The 15,727-nt window shown below is 48.6% G+C and overlaps 1 protein-coding gene across 2 annotated transcripts in view; it reads left to right on the top strand.

Moving 5' to 3' along the window:
* Positions 1-209: 209 nt before the first annotated feature.
* OXTR (oxytocin receptor) overlaps positions 210-15,727 on the top strand; it is a 37,139-nt gene continuing 21,621 nt past the window's right edge. Inside the window, exon 1 of one of the 2 annotated variants that reach the window (XM_037134779.2) lies at positions 210-361. The gene's annotated coding sequence lies outside the window, so the exon portion shown is untranslated. Of the gene's footprint in view, positions 362-15,325; positions 15,462-15,727 lie in introns of those variants that run through there. The other variant, XM_037134778.2, reaches the window with a different exon arrangement.

Raw genomic sequence — 15,727 nt, 5'->3', positions numbered from 1 at the left:
GCCCCAGCCTTGCAGTGCCCTCCACAAACCTTTGATTAAACACGTACTGAACACCTCTTGTGCCAGGTGCTTTTCATGCTGACGCATGTAAGCCTCACATCCGGTCAAGGAAGGGATCCTCGTCACCTTGTTCCGCTTGAGGAGACTTGCCTTTTCCCCTTATGACCAGCCTGGCACACTGTCAGTCCCCGGATTTCTGTGTACACGTTAGTGTGTGACTTGTGCGCGCACAGTGTGCCGGACACAGGGAAACAGCGCCGAATGCAGCCAGACCTGGCTTCTGCCCTGGGGGGCAGGCATCAGTCAGAGCCCACACCAACACAGGTGAAATCACGGTCGTGGAAGGTGCTGAGAAGGACAGGTCTGTGGCACAAGAGGTCCTGATGGAGGGAGGAGGATGTGGTGAACTCGGCCAGGGCTGCGGGTGCCGTGGTGAAGTGCAGAGTACCAGAAAGAAGGCGGTACAAGACGAGGGTGGCCTGGGCGACAGGCGCTGGACCACTCGGGTGCCGTGGGCCGTGTTAGAGCAGTGGGTCTTCACCCCCAGGGCGGGGGGAGGACAGCGCACTGTTTCCAACAGGGGATGACATCACAACAGGTATCATTTTAAAGGATAACTGGAGGCCATCTGGAGAGCAGGTGGGAGGGGACAGCAGGGGTGCAGCTCTTCGGGGACTTCGTGTGGGGCAGCTTGGAGCGGAGCAGTGGCATGGGGATAGGGGTGGGGAGACAGCTCCAGGAGATCCTTAGGAGGTAAAGCAGATAGTTCCTGTGCTGTAGCAGATGGTGTGAAGGAAGCTCCCGGGCAGGCTGGCTTCCTGGGTGCGCAACCGGCACATTAGCACAGGGCGCCATGCTCCGAGGACCCCACGCCTCATTTAACACTCTTCTGCCACACTCTTGAAGTTAATAACGTTTGGGGGTTCTGCATTCTTACTTTGCACTGGGCCCTGCAAATCAGGTAGCTGGACTTGTCCCTGAGGCTGAACCCTGATCTCAGCACCCCTCTTGCCTACCCCTCTATCCTGCCCAGTTTCAGACAGTCTGAATTCGCTTGTCCAGAGCAGATGGCACAGGTCAAGGACCCAGAGGGGCCTGACCAGAGCCATCAGAGCTTGATGACCAGAGCCATCAAGCTGGGTCAGGGCCAGAGCTTCAACCATAGGGGTCATGGCCCTGCAAGGAACCAGCAGAATAAGAACCAATCCTGATCCCATTCTGGACCTCACTTTTATTCTTTGAGAAACAAGGGAATATAAGGTATGGTATTTGGACTCCTTTTAGGACCCAACACTTCATGTACTTGTGGTTCTCTTGTCCTCTTTGTTTCGATTCCTGGCAGCCTGTGCGTGCTGTGCTGGACATTCACAACTGCTGTGATGGGCAGATGCTGGCTTGGAGGGCTCAGAGGGGCCCTTACTTGTCTCCTTTGTTGCTTGCCTGATTTTGTACCATTGGAGAGAAATGCACCTCAGGGAAAAAATATAAATATTTCTGGAAGCAATGATACTTGTGGCTCTTTTCAGATAAAATTTCAGTGGCATGATCCTCACTGGCGCGGGTAGGGGGAGACTGGTTAAGAGAGGCTAGGCCCCTCCCCCCAGGCACAGTTCTGTCCCGGGGCTGGGTGGGCCAGGGTGGCAGGGACTGCCAGGACTGGTTTTGCTGACCTGAAAGGCATCTGGCCCTTTCTAGAGCTGTGCTGTGTTTCTACTGGCCCTGCAGCTCGCCGAGGTTTCTGTTCTCATTTCCAAGCTTTCATTTGCTCAGTACTTTGCGTCCTGTTTAGGACTGTGTGGATTCTTTAGGACTGACATCCGGGGCCCCTAATCTGGGACACTGGGCAATAACGTTAGGGTGTGATGGGTGTGTGGGGAGGGGCACGTGCAAAACTCACTGACGTGGGCTTCCAGAGCTCTTGTCATGGGCCCCTGCTCCACTCAAATAGGAGTGACTGTGAAGTGGACCTTGAACTTTTTGGCTTGCGGTGTAGGGGACAAATTCCAGCTTGATCTCCTGGGCATGGGCCTTGGTTCCTAACCAGTAGCTTTCAGAATCCCGGGCATTGTTACAGGCAGCAACCACAGAACAGCCACTGCTTACTGGGTAGGGACCACAGGCCAGGCACCAGCCTAGCTCAGCTCTTGTTTTGTTGAGGCTTCCTGAGCAATTCAGTGACATGGCACAATTTGTATTTTCCAAACAGGGCACAGCGGTACCCTTGCTCTCACACCCCTTCAGCCCTGCAAGAGGCAGAGTCTGTTTCTCTTCCTCCTGAACCTGGGGTGTCCGAGAAGGCCTTGCGGAGTCGAGCGGGTGGTGGAGGGACTCAGTGTGACTCCCGAGGCTAAGCCCCAGGAGGAGATAATGGCTTTTTCTTGGATCTCTGCCTCTCTGTGTGTTTTTTCCCCCTGTCTTTCTCCATCTCTGTCTCTATTTCTGTCTGTTTTTCTGCCTCCCTGTCTCTCTCTCAGGATGCTTGCCCTTGGAATGCAGCCACCATGCTGTGAGGCAGCACAGGGACTCTCAGGTAGATGCTCTGGCCTACAGCCCCAGCTGGAGTCTCAGCCAGAATCGACAGCTCTCTGTGAGAGATCAAATAACCCTTTACAAGCCCAAGGATGATTCCAACTCCCAGTCTTTGAATTTCTTCAGTTAATGGTGAGTGGAGCAGAGGTGAGCTGTCCCTCCCAAGCCCTGCGCAAGCCATTGTTTCATGAGCAAAATGTTGTTTTAAAACACTACACTTGGGGCAATTTGTTTTACAGCCATAAAAACTGGAGCATGTGGATATTATCACCATCCTCTCTGGGTAGCTAACTAGCCACGGGGAGGCTGGTGACATCTATCAAGGTGACACTGTTAGTACGCGACCACATCAAGATTTAAATCACGGCCCGTTGGCTCCTTCATGCACACTGATTCCGGGCTCTGCACACCGGTCTGGGGGAGCCTGCATGAGCCATTTTCCTGAATCCTCCTCTGCCATCTTTGAACTTCAGGGGTCCCCAAAGGCAGGAAGGAGGAGACCTCTGGGGAGCTGGGGCTTCAGGGTCACCCATTTTGGAGAAAGCAAGGGCAATGCCTACTCTCTAGGCCCTTAGTCCAAACTTCCAGGACACACAGTTCCCAGAAAAAAGGTAACAGACTAGGAGGGAGGCAGAGATCTGATCTGATGCCAATTAGCAGGGCAGTGTTAGGTGAATCACTTCATGTTGTGAGCTTCAGTTTCTCCATCTGTAAAAGTGGGCAAGGTATGGGATTTAATATTAGAGGGATGAGCAGTGGGTACTGCCAGTGGGCTGAGCAAGGGCATGGAGGTGGATTAAACAGGAGGATCCAGAGACCTGGCTGCGTAGCCGTACCTGGTACAGGAGGCTGGGCCATGTGCATGGAGAGGAGGCAGACAGACCAGGCCAGGGGCTCAGAATGGTTGGGGGTGGAATTAAGAAGAGTCTACTAATGCTAAGGTGAGGGGGTCTGCATCGGAGAGGCAGCTCGGACAGTGGGGAGTTTAATCGGTACCGAGTCTGGCATCTTGGACCCGGCTTAGCCACTATTTCCCTGGGTGACACTGAACAAGCCTTTCTTCCTTCCCACACCTCAGGTTCACCCTGTGTGAAATGAATGTAGATGTGTGTGTATGTTCCCCATAGTCCTAATGCTCTAGAATCCTGGGTCCTGCCCTCAGGTCAGATAGCCTTGCTCAGCTCTAGGATGTGGCTCATTCAGGCGAGAACTCCAGCACATGGTCTGCCCCAGGAACACAGGCACCTTGGCTGTCCTGCCTGGGTTTGGTGCACCTTTTATGTGAGGACATGTTGCGGGAGGTGGCCCTTTAGGATAGTGCTGATGAAGTGTCACAAACACCCTGCTAGTGGAGAGAACGAGCTCTGTGCTTGAAAATGCTGGATGACCAGGGAAGAGCTGAGAGTAAGAAAGCAGCTGCGCTCTTCTCTACGTGGCCTTCGGAGGGTTGTCCTGCTCCAGGATCAGGATCCCTGAAAAGCCGTGTCTCCCACTTGCCTGCCCAACCCCGTTCAAGCCAGAGCAGGCTGAGGATGTTTGAGAACGCTTGTTGGAAATGCCCTGACTTCTCTAGCATGTTGGGGAAAACATTTCCCACAGCAAAGGCAGAGCAGAAAGTGGAGGATGGAGATAAGTTGGTTTGTCATGAGGTTTTTTGGAAGTAGATTCTATACATTGCAAAAATAATCCATGAGCACTATGAAAATAAGATACAAATAATAAAAACACCCATAACTGTATTGTCACTGAACCTCAGGAGTTTGCTCTATTAGAAAATGAGACGTGGCTGTTGCAAGGTGGTTTTATTTACTTGCATAAATGAAGGAGACAGAGGATTCACAACCAAGGCTTTGCCTCCCCCTGGCCATTGCTTGTTACACTGTCTGGTCAATTGCACACTGACCTCTCCTTTGCAGTTGGCTCCCTTCATCCAGTTTGGTTCCTGTCTGCTCACCCTGTTTGTTGCTGAGCTTGCAAAACACTGTGCTGTGTTTTAACATTTAGCAAGAAATAACCTTTAGAACTGCCCAGACCTTGAAACCCTCATCTTATCTAACACTACCATCCAGAGATAACTGCTAATCTGTTTGTACTCTCCTCTACAGACCAGCCTCCCCTTCCCCCTCTACCCTCGCCACTTTCTTCTCGCTCATACACACACACCACCCTTCCATGCCGATTAACACAGAGCCACCCCGTCATTCTTAAGTTCTATATAACTTTTCACCTGATGTGGACAGTAATAGTCTTGTTCTACTCATCCCTTTTCCTTATTACCAACAACACTTGATTAACATCTGTATACTTCTCTTTGCTTTTTCGTCCAATTGTTTCTTTAAGTTACATCACTTAGAAGGGTTCATTGCTGTGTCAGAAGGTGGCCATGTCTTGAGGTTTTTGAGACACATTGTCCAGTTTTCTATTACGGAGGCTATTTCAGACTACATTCCCTTTAGCCAGCAAAGCGTCAGAGCATCAGATTCCCCGGGTCCCAGTAGCATTTTCCTTTCTCATTTTCACCATTCTGATAGGTGAAAAATGGCATTTCGCTTGTTGGACTCACTCTTCTGTTAGCCTTTCCTGTACAGCACATACTCATTATTTCTGCTAGTGTTTATTGAGTACCTGCTATGTCCCTGAGCCTCACTGGTACTGAGGATGCTTCATCAGACACTCTGTTTTGTGCTTGCTGCTTCACTGTGTGTGTTTTCCTGCCGAGTCTTAGAGAATGATAGAAAGTGAGAGTTCTGAGGAACCTGAGAGATGGTCTTATTTTAGAGAGAGGAAGCTGAGGCCGGCAGGCATGGGGGCTTGCCCACGGCCACACGGGGCGGTGAGTTCCTGGTGGAATTGTAACTCTGAATTCAGACAGAGGTTCTGGTCCCTCTGCTTTTCCTGATTTTCTCACCCAGCTTGGGAGGCCTGGTTGGTGGAGTTCAACCTTGGACTTGAGGCAGGAGATAGTCAGAAGTGAGGAAACTCTGGAGGCGCCCCAAGACTAGGACAAAGAACATCGATACAGGACAGAGACCCTGTTCTGAGACGTGTTGTCCCTCTTTCTGGAAAAGTGCTGAGTCATGGTGACTCATGAATGCACTGGGACAGAAGATGCAACACGACTCCTGCTTCATTATAAGAGCATTATAACAAATTAGCATTGTGCCACCCCCTGCCCCCATGGGCAATCAAGGAGAATCATGGGAGATCGCATGTGCAGTAGCTTAAAATAATATAACTCCTTGTATGTGCACAATAGAAGCCTGTCAAAACTGGCCAGGAAATATCTGCCCTATAAGAATAGAATCCCTCCATCCACTGAGGGTCGATCTCTACTTGGAGTTGGCCTGCTCCTGTGTTCTGTGGAGTGTACTATCGCATAATAAATCTGCTCTCTCTTCCTGCTATAAACTCGCTGTGTGTTCAGTTCAGTTCATCGTTCACGATCACCAAGACCCTGGTTACCTGTGCCCACCTGTGACAGACTCACACCACTCCCTTTTTGTCTGTGATTCAGGGTCACTTCAACGGGCATTTAATAGGTACTTAGAAAATATGTGTTAAATGACTGCTTGTGCATACCAGAGCACAGAAAATGGTACATTTTGTACAAATGTGGTCAGCATCCCAGGAAGAAAGGCAGACATTTGTTGGTTACCCCTCTGGGAAGAAATGCCTTTTTTCTAAATAGAAAAAGAACAATGAGTGGGCTGTTGGAATTGATGGAGGAGAAGAGATGGGGCTGCCTGAGGCTTGGGACAATTTTGTATTTAGAGTTGTCAGGTCAGTGGAATTTCCTGTGGGCTCCTTCTCTGTCCCACCAGAGATGGACTGATAGGAATGGGCAGGGAGAAGAGAGCTTTGTTTTCTTTGCATGCCCCGTGTGAATCCGAATCTAGACTGGCCTCCCGTGACTCCAGGGGGCTGGCTCCAGTTGTTTCTCTTATCCCCTTTCCTAAGCCCTTACCTTGCTTCACCAAAAGTCTTTCTGGCTTTCATCTCAAGAACCTCAGACAATTCATGACACGGGGTGGCTGGGTTCATGGACGAACTAGGGTTGTGGTGTGCTTTCACTTCTGATGGCAGTGGGGCCTTGGGCAAGTCCTTGCCTTGTGGACCCAGGCACCACCCTATTTAGGCTAACTACAGTCTCAAGAGCCTCTTGACTAAGTTGCCTGCTTTCAATCCATGCCCCCCATCCCCACAATGCAAACGCTTATCGCAGATCACAGCTCTCCTTCAGTCAAAACCCCCAAAGCTTCCAGGCACTCAGAGAGAGAGAGCGCCCACAGAGTCCCCACCATGGCTACCAGACCGGGTGGCCTGGTTCGCCAACCTCTCTCCGTTTGTCTCATGCTCCAAGCCAGCCACGCTGGCCTTCTCTAACCAACTGTGTGGCCTTGGGCAGCCCCTCCCTTCTCTGAACCTCAGTTTCCTCTTTTGTGAAAAAGATATGAGACTCCAACCATTCTGGTATATTTTTGAGGAGAACAACCACTTTTAAACGACTCTCTACTTCTCTAGGCCCTATTTCTCCAAAAGGAGTTACAAATTTCAAAGATCCTGATTCTCAATCAACCTTTTCTTCCGCAGAAGGACAGCCTGTTTTTATTCCAAGGTCTGTTATTTCCGAAAAATGCTTTTCTCGGTAGTTATGTCTTAACCTAGGCCAACAGTGTCTACCCATGGAGAGTGCATTTTTGTCGCCAGCTGCTTAGCCGTTGTGCTGTGGCATCTATTGTCAACGGGCACGTTTGTGGAATTAGAAGCATCGGGTTTTATCTCTGCCATCACCTCCTCTCTGGAAGAATGGCACACCTGTGTGAATGGCATGCTTTCCTACCAAGAGCCCTCCTTATCCCGACTTCCGAGAAACGTTGTTCCAGGAAGCATGGGTCTGCCCCCGCTGGTTAGTGTGCTGAGGGGCGTTCTTGAGTAATCCCTCGATCACTTTCTCAACATATTTTTGTTCATACGTAGGTATGACAGGAAAAATGGTGTGTAAATATATACAGGACGTTTATGTCCGAGGCTAATTCTAGGCACTGACAGCCGAGTGGGGGAGACCAAGCACATTCACATAAGTGAAATCTGCACTGGTGGGGCAGAGGTTCAGAAAATGGGCCCGTGTCAGCGGGTCAGCGTGGGCAGGGCGGGCTCCTCCCTGAAGAGCTAGAGACTGAGAACTCCCATCACACCAGTTCGGGTTCAGAGGACTTCCTCTCCTTGCCTGACACAGTCACACACACACACACACACACACACACACACACTCTCTAACTAAATTTGAAAGACTTGAGAACTCCATTTAGAAAGATTAATGACATGGAGGTTGATTGGATGAGAAACTATTTTCATCCAATAGATGGTCCTGGGGTGAGGAGTGTCAGTATGAGAACACAGATTCAGTTGTGTAATTCCGAACTGTTTGCAAAGCACTCCTCATGTGAATAAAATCTTATTCACTCACATGGCCCCATGAGGTTGTCACTGGGGAAACCGAGCCACAGAGAGACTTACAGGCCACACAGTTAGTACGTGGGAAGGCCCAGATGCTAGAACTCGTTGCTGCAATGTTCAGAGCACTTTCCAATACGAAGATATCTTTCTCCTGTCTCTTCACCCTCCATGGAACACGGGGATGAAGCATGGGCTGAGAATTGGCCCCAGATGACACAGGCTAGAAGTAGAATGTGAGAGTTTTAGCTGGCATCCTGACACGGCCTGGTAGAGCCTCGTGAACTTCCCAGGCTACCCCATGTGCTCTGATGTTCCCACATCTGGGCAGCATCACTAAATATAAGAAGACCGGGGGCCAAGTTTGCTGGCAGGAAGCTTATTACTAAAATGTGTTCTCAGCCTTCATGCTTGAGAGTGTCTCCGATGCCCACCTGAGCTAGAGGTCCCAGCAGAGTCTGAGAGATCACATTTGGGGTGGGAGGTGAAGGGGTGTTGAGGGGCGGCACAGGGCAGGAGTGAACTACACATGTTCATGGCTCATTTCCACCCTCCCTAAAAAGTGAGGCCGTCCGGATTTGGATCCAAGTCTAAAGAAATGTACCAGAACTGGACAATACCCAAGACACTAAAACTTGGGGCCCGGTTCCAGGAGATGAGAGTGGGTCGTGGACAGGTCATCACCTGGGCAGGAAACCTTTCTCAGGTGGCGTAGTACTGCTCTCAAGAGAACAAAACTGTCCATGGGGACTTTATTTCTTCTCTCCCTGCATTCTCCCACTCCATCTTTGTATATTAAATACATGTCTGTAAAGTGCCTTTTCTGCAGTGCCCTGGGTCTTTTGAAATGCATGTATACACAACAATGGCCCTACCTTCAAGAGGCTTGGTCACTGAGGGGAACTTGGAAATTTATAAAGACAGTGATTACTAAGATGTCTTCTATGATGGCTAATTTTGTGTGTCAACTTTGCTGGGCCACAAAGACCAGATGTGTAAGGGTGCTCTTGGATGAGAGTTATATTTAAATCCATGGACTTTGAGTGAAGCAGACTGTCCTTTTCAGTGTGGTTGGGACCCATCCAATCGGTGAAGGCCTAAATAGAAGCAAAGGTTGACCTCCTCTGCGGAAGAAGGAATCCTGCAGCAGGCGGTCCTTAACTCCAGTGCCGGCTCTCATCCGGGCCTCTGGACCATCAGCCCGTCCTGCAAATTTTAGACTTGTCAACTTCCATAATGATGTGAACCAATTCCTTAAAATAAGTCTATAGATAAATAAACAGACAAGCACACGTTTATCATTGATTCTTTTTCTCTGGAAAATTCTGACTATATGCTCTCCGATGTCAGGCCGCTGGTCCATGACTATCACAGCTCTTCCCTGGACCCCCATGAGTCTCCTTAATGCCAGTATCTCCAGTCCCATCTTCCCTGTGGCCACTAGCCTCTCGTGCTAAAGCACAGAAAGTATCCAGCCATATAATATGAAAAATAGAGATATTCACCGAAGAAGGTACACAAAATATTGTACATAGGACAATGATGCTTCAGTCCCCTTCAAAGTTAGGACCTTTTTGAAGAATTCTGGTTCACTGGTAGTGGTTTGAATCAAGTCATTAGCAACTGCAGCAAGATATTCCTTCTGCTCTGGTAGCAGAAGCCACAGAGTGAATTTTGTCACAACACATTTCATGCCAAGATCCTGCATCAAAATCTCGGACACAGTAGTGTTCGGAATCCCCAGATCAGCTCCTAGTTCTCGCACTGCCAGTCGGCGACCTTTGTCGATTGCAGCCCGTGCACATTCAACACTCCCAGGTGTTCTGCTTGTTGCAGGACTTCCAGAGCATTGACCACTTTCAACTGATTCTCCACCGTCTTTGAAGCCTTTGTGCCACATTTTATTTGTGCTGCACTCATTGCATTGTCCCTCAAAGCTTTCTGAATCATTGACTAGTTTCCACGGAGGAATGTTCAAGCTTAATGCAAAATTTGATGCAGACTCGTTGCTCTACTTGCTCAGTCATTTTGAATGTGACAGCCACACAGCATACACTCAACTGCATCTACTTCCCCCACTGACTAGTACAGTGAAGTCATCATTGTTCACACATGCACATTCCAGTCCGCTCTCCTCCGCCTCCAGGAGGTGTCACACTCCAGGTGTTACATGGGTGTCATACAAAATGTTCTCGTTGTATGAGTAACATCTGGACTTTTCTGGACAGATCTCATTGTGTTCTCTTTATAAGCTCTCCTCGTGTCCCACCTTTCCCACCACTGTCTCCCAAACCTTTGGCACCACCTTAGCAATTTTTATTATATCAGACTTTCTCCTTGAGGAAATAAAAAATAATGAAACAACGGAAAAAGAACTCATTTCCTCACCATGTTATCCAGTATCTCTCAATACTAAATCCACGTACTGAGTGCCAGCAGAGAAAGTATTCTATCCCAAACATCAGGGGATGTTGTTTTACAGAATAAAACTCACCCTTGGCATGGTCTACAAGGTCCTTCAGCACCAAGAAGTATTTATTAACTAGTGGCATCAAATTCTTATCCCAGCTTCATAGAATAGTCGATGCCTTTGAGTGCCATGCACACCCTGGAATGGCTCTGAGAAGAGCACCTTTTCTCTCTGTTTCCTGGAGAATCATTCTTGGGCTTCAAAGCCCAGCTGCCATTTTTGTGGCATCATCCCTCAAGTGTGCCTCACACTTTGCCCCAGCCCTGTATTGTCATCTGCCCTCACACTGCAGGTGTGGGAGTGATTGTCTCGTGGGCTAGAGGTGGAGAGGGTGGGGGCATGCACTGCTCCTTGTGAGGCGTCTTCAAGGGGCCCCCGCAGTAAACAGCACCTCTCTCTCCTGTCTGGCTTTTGCACGTGTTGAGAAATAAAAGAAATAAATAAAAATTTAAAAAAAGAGAGGAATGGGAATCAAACTATTCTCTCTTTTTCTCTTGATGGAGGCTAAATGAGAACTTAGCTTTTTAAAAAGTATGTTTTATTGATTATTTTCCCCCTTCATTCCCTGCCATCCTGCACACCCCCTCCCACCCACATTCCCCCCTTTAGTTCATGTTCATGTCTCATAAGTTCTTTGGCTTCTACATTTTCCATACCGTTCTTACCCTCCCCCTGTCTATTTTCTACCTACCATTTCTGCTACTTATTTTCTGTACCTTTTCCCCCCCTCTGCTCCTCCCATTCCCCTGTTGCTAACCCTCCATGTGATCTTCATTTCTGTGGTTCTATTCCAGTACTAGTTGTTTCCTTAGTTTGCTTTTCTTTTTGTTTTAGGTGTGGTTGTTAATAACTATGAGTTTGCTGTCATTTTACTGTTCATATTTTTTATCTTCTTTTTCTTAGATAAATACCTTTAACATTTTATATAATAAGGGCTTGGTGATGATGAACTCCTTGAACTTGACCTTATCTGAGAAGCACTCTGTCTGCCCTTCCATTCTAAATGATAGCTTTGCTGGATAGAGCAATCTTGGTTGTAGGTCCTTGCCTTTCATGACTTGGAATACTTCCTTCCAGCCCCTTCTTGCCTGTAAGGTCTCTTTTGAGAAATCTGCCGACAGTCTGATGGGAACTCCTTTGTAGATAACTGTCCTGTTATTGCTTGTTGCTTCTAGGATTCTCTCCTTCATTTTAATCTTGGCTAATGTAATTATGGTGTGCCTTGGTGTGTTCCTCCTGGGGTCCACCTTCTTTGGGACTCTCTGGGCTTCCTGGGCTTCCTGGAAGTCTTCACCAGATTGGGGAAGTTTTCTTTTATTATTTGTTCAATAACTTTTCCACTTGTTGCTCTTCCTCTTCCCCTTCTGGTACCCCTATAATTTGGATGTTGGAGTGTTTAAAGACGTCCTGGAGGTTCCTAAGCCTCTCCTCATTTTTTTTTAATTCTTGTTTCTTCATTCTTTTCTGTTTGGTTGTTTCTTCCTTCTGGTCCACTCCACTGATTTGAGTCTCAGTTTTCTTCCCATCACTATTGGTTCCCTGTGCATTTTCCTTCATTTTATTTAGCGTAGCCTTCATTTTTTCATCTAATTTGAGACCAAAATCAACCAATTCTGTGAGCATCCTGATCACCAGTGCTTTGAACTGTGCATCTGGTAGGTTAGCTATCTCTTCATTGTTTAGTTGTATTTGTGCTGGAGCTTTGATCTGTTCTTCCATTTGGGCCATCTTTTTTGTCTTAATGCATCTGTTACGTATGAGGGGCAGAGCCTTAGGTGTTCACCAGGGCGGGGCCACCCAGGTCGCTGGGTTGTGACGCTGTATATGGGGGCGGGGTCCAAGGGAAAAAAATGGCACTTTGCTCTGCTCTCTGTTGTGCCTCAGTCCCTTCCGCCATTTCCCCCAAGCAAACTGGGCCTTTCTGGTGCTGATTCCCATGTAGGTGGGCTTGTGTGCATTTTAGGACCCTGTGGGTTTCTCCAATGAATTTTCCTGTAAGGGTGGGAGTCTCTCCCTGTGCCTCAACCCCCACAGGTGTTTTCAGTTGGTGTTTTGAGGCTTTGTTTCCCTGTGTTGGGGTCTTGGTTTGCACGGTGTGTCTCTCTCCCCAGTTTTGCCTGGTTTATCTGTGATCGAATGTGGGACTGCTCGGTCAGCCAGCCGCCTTGTGTGCCTCACTGGGTCTGCCCGCTGCCACCCCACTCCCGGGGTCTGCAAGCCACTGCTTTTTTTTTTTTTCTGGGACCCCTCTGTACCTGGCTGCCTGACTCCACCCTTGGTACCTGTCTGGATGAATGTGTTTAACTCCTTAGTTGTTGGACTTCCATACAGTTCAGTTTTCTCTCAGTTCTGGTTGTTTCTTTGTTTCTAAATTTTTGTTATCCTTATTTGGTTGTGCGAAGAGGCACAGTGTGTCTACCTATGCCTCCATCTTGGCTGGAAGTTTGAGAACTTAGCTTTTGCATGAACCCAAATGGTCCTAATTGTGTCCAGAATTCGGCATAGGACTAGAAGAGCCCAGCCCTGGAGAAACAGCCCAGGAAAGCTGTCCATTGCAGGCAGCTCTCTTCCTGGAGAGTGAGGGGCAGGCTGGGGTCTGCAGGCCCAGTGTTTTCCTTCTAGCGTTTACCACTCAGGGTGTTTGGGGAAAAACCCTCCTCATTTGTCCATGAAGGAGGGCAGATGTTTTATCCCCTAGGATTGAGCTCTGAGGTGGCGTAGATCATAAAACTCCAGAAAACCAGCTCTGGCTGGTGTGGCTCAGTGGATTGAGTGCTGGCCTGAGAACCAAAGGGTTGTGGGTTCGATTCCCAGTCAGGGCACAGGCCTGGGTTGTGGGCCAGGTCCCCAGTGCAGGGTGCATGAGAGGCAACCACACACTGATGTTTCTTTCCCACTCTTTCTCCCTCTCTTCTCTTCTGTTTAAAAATAAATAAATAAACAAACAATCTTAAAATTTTTTTTCAGAAAACCAGAGGATGTGATCTCAGAGATTAGCTATCCTGACCAGCCCTCATTTAACTACATGAAAATGGAGGCCCAGGGTCACTTAGTCCTTACCTGGGTGGTCTGTAACTTTAATGTGTAATTCATGTGACAGATATTATTAATTAATCTTGTTAAAAACAAGGCAACAGGCCTCAAGTAGAATCACTTTTGCTAAGCCCCACATTGCCCAACCAAGATTTAATTTAATTAGTTTCACCCTCCCAGAGATGGGATCTTAAACTGTTCAGGAATCACCTCATCAGTACTGATTAGGTCATCTGCCCGATAAACCCCCTGTCCTCCCCCACAGGGAAAGTAACCTTGCAGTAACCAATCGGCTATTTGCCTAGTGAAACTTCCTTGGTCCTGCCCCCTTCTGCTTATAAAAGTCATTTTGTAACAGTTCCTCTGAGCTTCTTTCTGTTGGCTACATTGGATGCTGCTTGATTCATAAATCATTAAATAAAGCCAATTCAATCTTTAACATTTATTTACTCATTTGAATTAAAAAAAATTTTCATCTGAGGGCATGTTCATTGATCTTAGAGAGAGAAGGGGGCAAGGAGTGGGGGGAGACAGAGAGAGAAAGGGAGAGAGAAACATGGATTGGTTGCCTTCTGTACACGCCCCCAATGGGGATTGAATCTGCAACCTTCTGGTGTACGCACAGTGCCCCAACCGACTGAGCCTACTGGGCAGGGCAGACACTTTTTTTTTGTTTGTTTGTTTTAAACAATTTTTTTGACACAAATCCCAGTGGCAAGAAAAAGACAACTCTTGTCTCTCACCCTTTCACAATGCTGCAGGAGTTGGAACTCCCACACCCACCCAGGCTCAATTGACTGGAATCCGAGGGCCAGGGCTGCCGGAGTCTGCACCCAGGGCGTCCTGGCGCAGGACTGTAACTGCGGCATCAGGAAACAGGGTCCTTGGCCAACTCAACCTGACCCATGTATTAAAAGAAGTGAAATGTCAGGAGGAAACACACATTTAATAAATTTTAAAGAGCTCTGTTCATTTTCACATCTTCACTTTTTTTTTTCTGCTTTAATTCTTGCCACTGTAAATTACTCCAGAAAACAATTTCAGAATAGAAAAGAAGCTAGAAGCCAGAGAAGAGGTCTTTTAACATTTAACCTTCCATTGGCACCATTTAGGATTTTAATTTTGAAGCATGACAAGGAAGCAGAAATGATTTAGGGCCTCACACAAGCAGAATCACTTTAAAAGGAAGATGTAATCCCCCCACTTGAGAAAACGACCTAAAGAATGAAGACTTCTCCCTGCACTGATTAGAACAGAAGGCATTTCTGATTCCTCATGAATGGGAATGTGAGCAAAAGTATTCCAAAGCAAGGACTCACTTCGAATTCACTGCTAAAGCCAGCATTTCAAACTCCTGAGGGAAGTAGAAGGCACTGAAATTAACCTGGTGTTCGGGAAGTATGTTACATGCTTTTGCAACTTCATCACCATATACTCAGGGGAAAACACTGCTATTCAAGCCTCCCATTGCCGGAGAGTCTAGAGCTTCTAAACCAAGAAAGAAACAAACCGGCTTATTTACGAGCTCCTTCTCTCCTGCAGTTTTAAGCTGCTATGAAATAAGCCTGTCTGTTACCACTCAGAGGCTAAAGTTAGGGTGTCTTAGCCCTGCTCTGCGGGGGTCGGCGCTGTTGGCTCCTGCGCCCCCCAGCGGATTCCTGCGGTGGTGCAGTCCCTGCCACTCGCCGCAGGAAAGCGGAGCACCTGCAGACAACGCCACATGCTGACGCTAACCGCGCGCACAGCCCCCGCTGCGCTCCTACTTAGCGATCTGTCCCTGTCCAGAGACCTGCCAGGCTGCGGGAGAGGGTATTCTAGTTGAGGATCCAGAGTCCGAGATCTCAGTATAGTGGCAGACAGTGCCAACAGCAGCCACCCCAACCTGGGCGGGAAGCCCACGCTTCTCTGGAGCCGTCAGTTCGCGGTGGTGAAACTCAGGGAGCCAACTTCGGGCCCGTCTGTGGACTCGGTGCAGGTAGCTGGGTCCTGTCCACCCGTGGATGGGGTGGCTGGGACTGATGGGGCCATCCGGACTCAAGTGGAAGTGGCGGAGTGCCTCGCGCTCCTGGTTCCTGTAGGCGCACGGGGTGCTCGGAGAGATTGTAAAGTGACTGACTGCTCGGGATGGAGATGCAGAGCCCTTGATCACCGGGCCGAGATGCGTGTCCGTGTCGGGGTCCTGAACCTTCCCGGCTGGTGGGCTGGGAAGGCTCCCTTTGGGGAGGTGTCTGAGCCTGGGAG

The sequence above is a fragment of the Artibeus jamaicensis genome, unplaced genomic scaffold, assembly GCF_021234435.1.
Source record: "Artibeus jamaicensis isolate MK-2021 breed Jamaican fruit bat unplaced genomic scaffold, CSHL_Jam_final contig_519, whole genome shotgun sequence".
NCBI classification, from domain to species: domain Eukaryota; kingdom Metazoa; phylum Chordata; class Mammalia; order Chiroptera; family Phyllostomidae; genus Artibeus; species Artibeus jamaicensis.
Note: the sequence above shows the minus strand (reverse complement) of the source record. Positions and strands in the feature narration are given on the sequence as shown.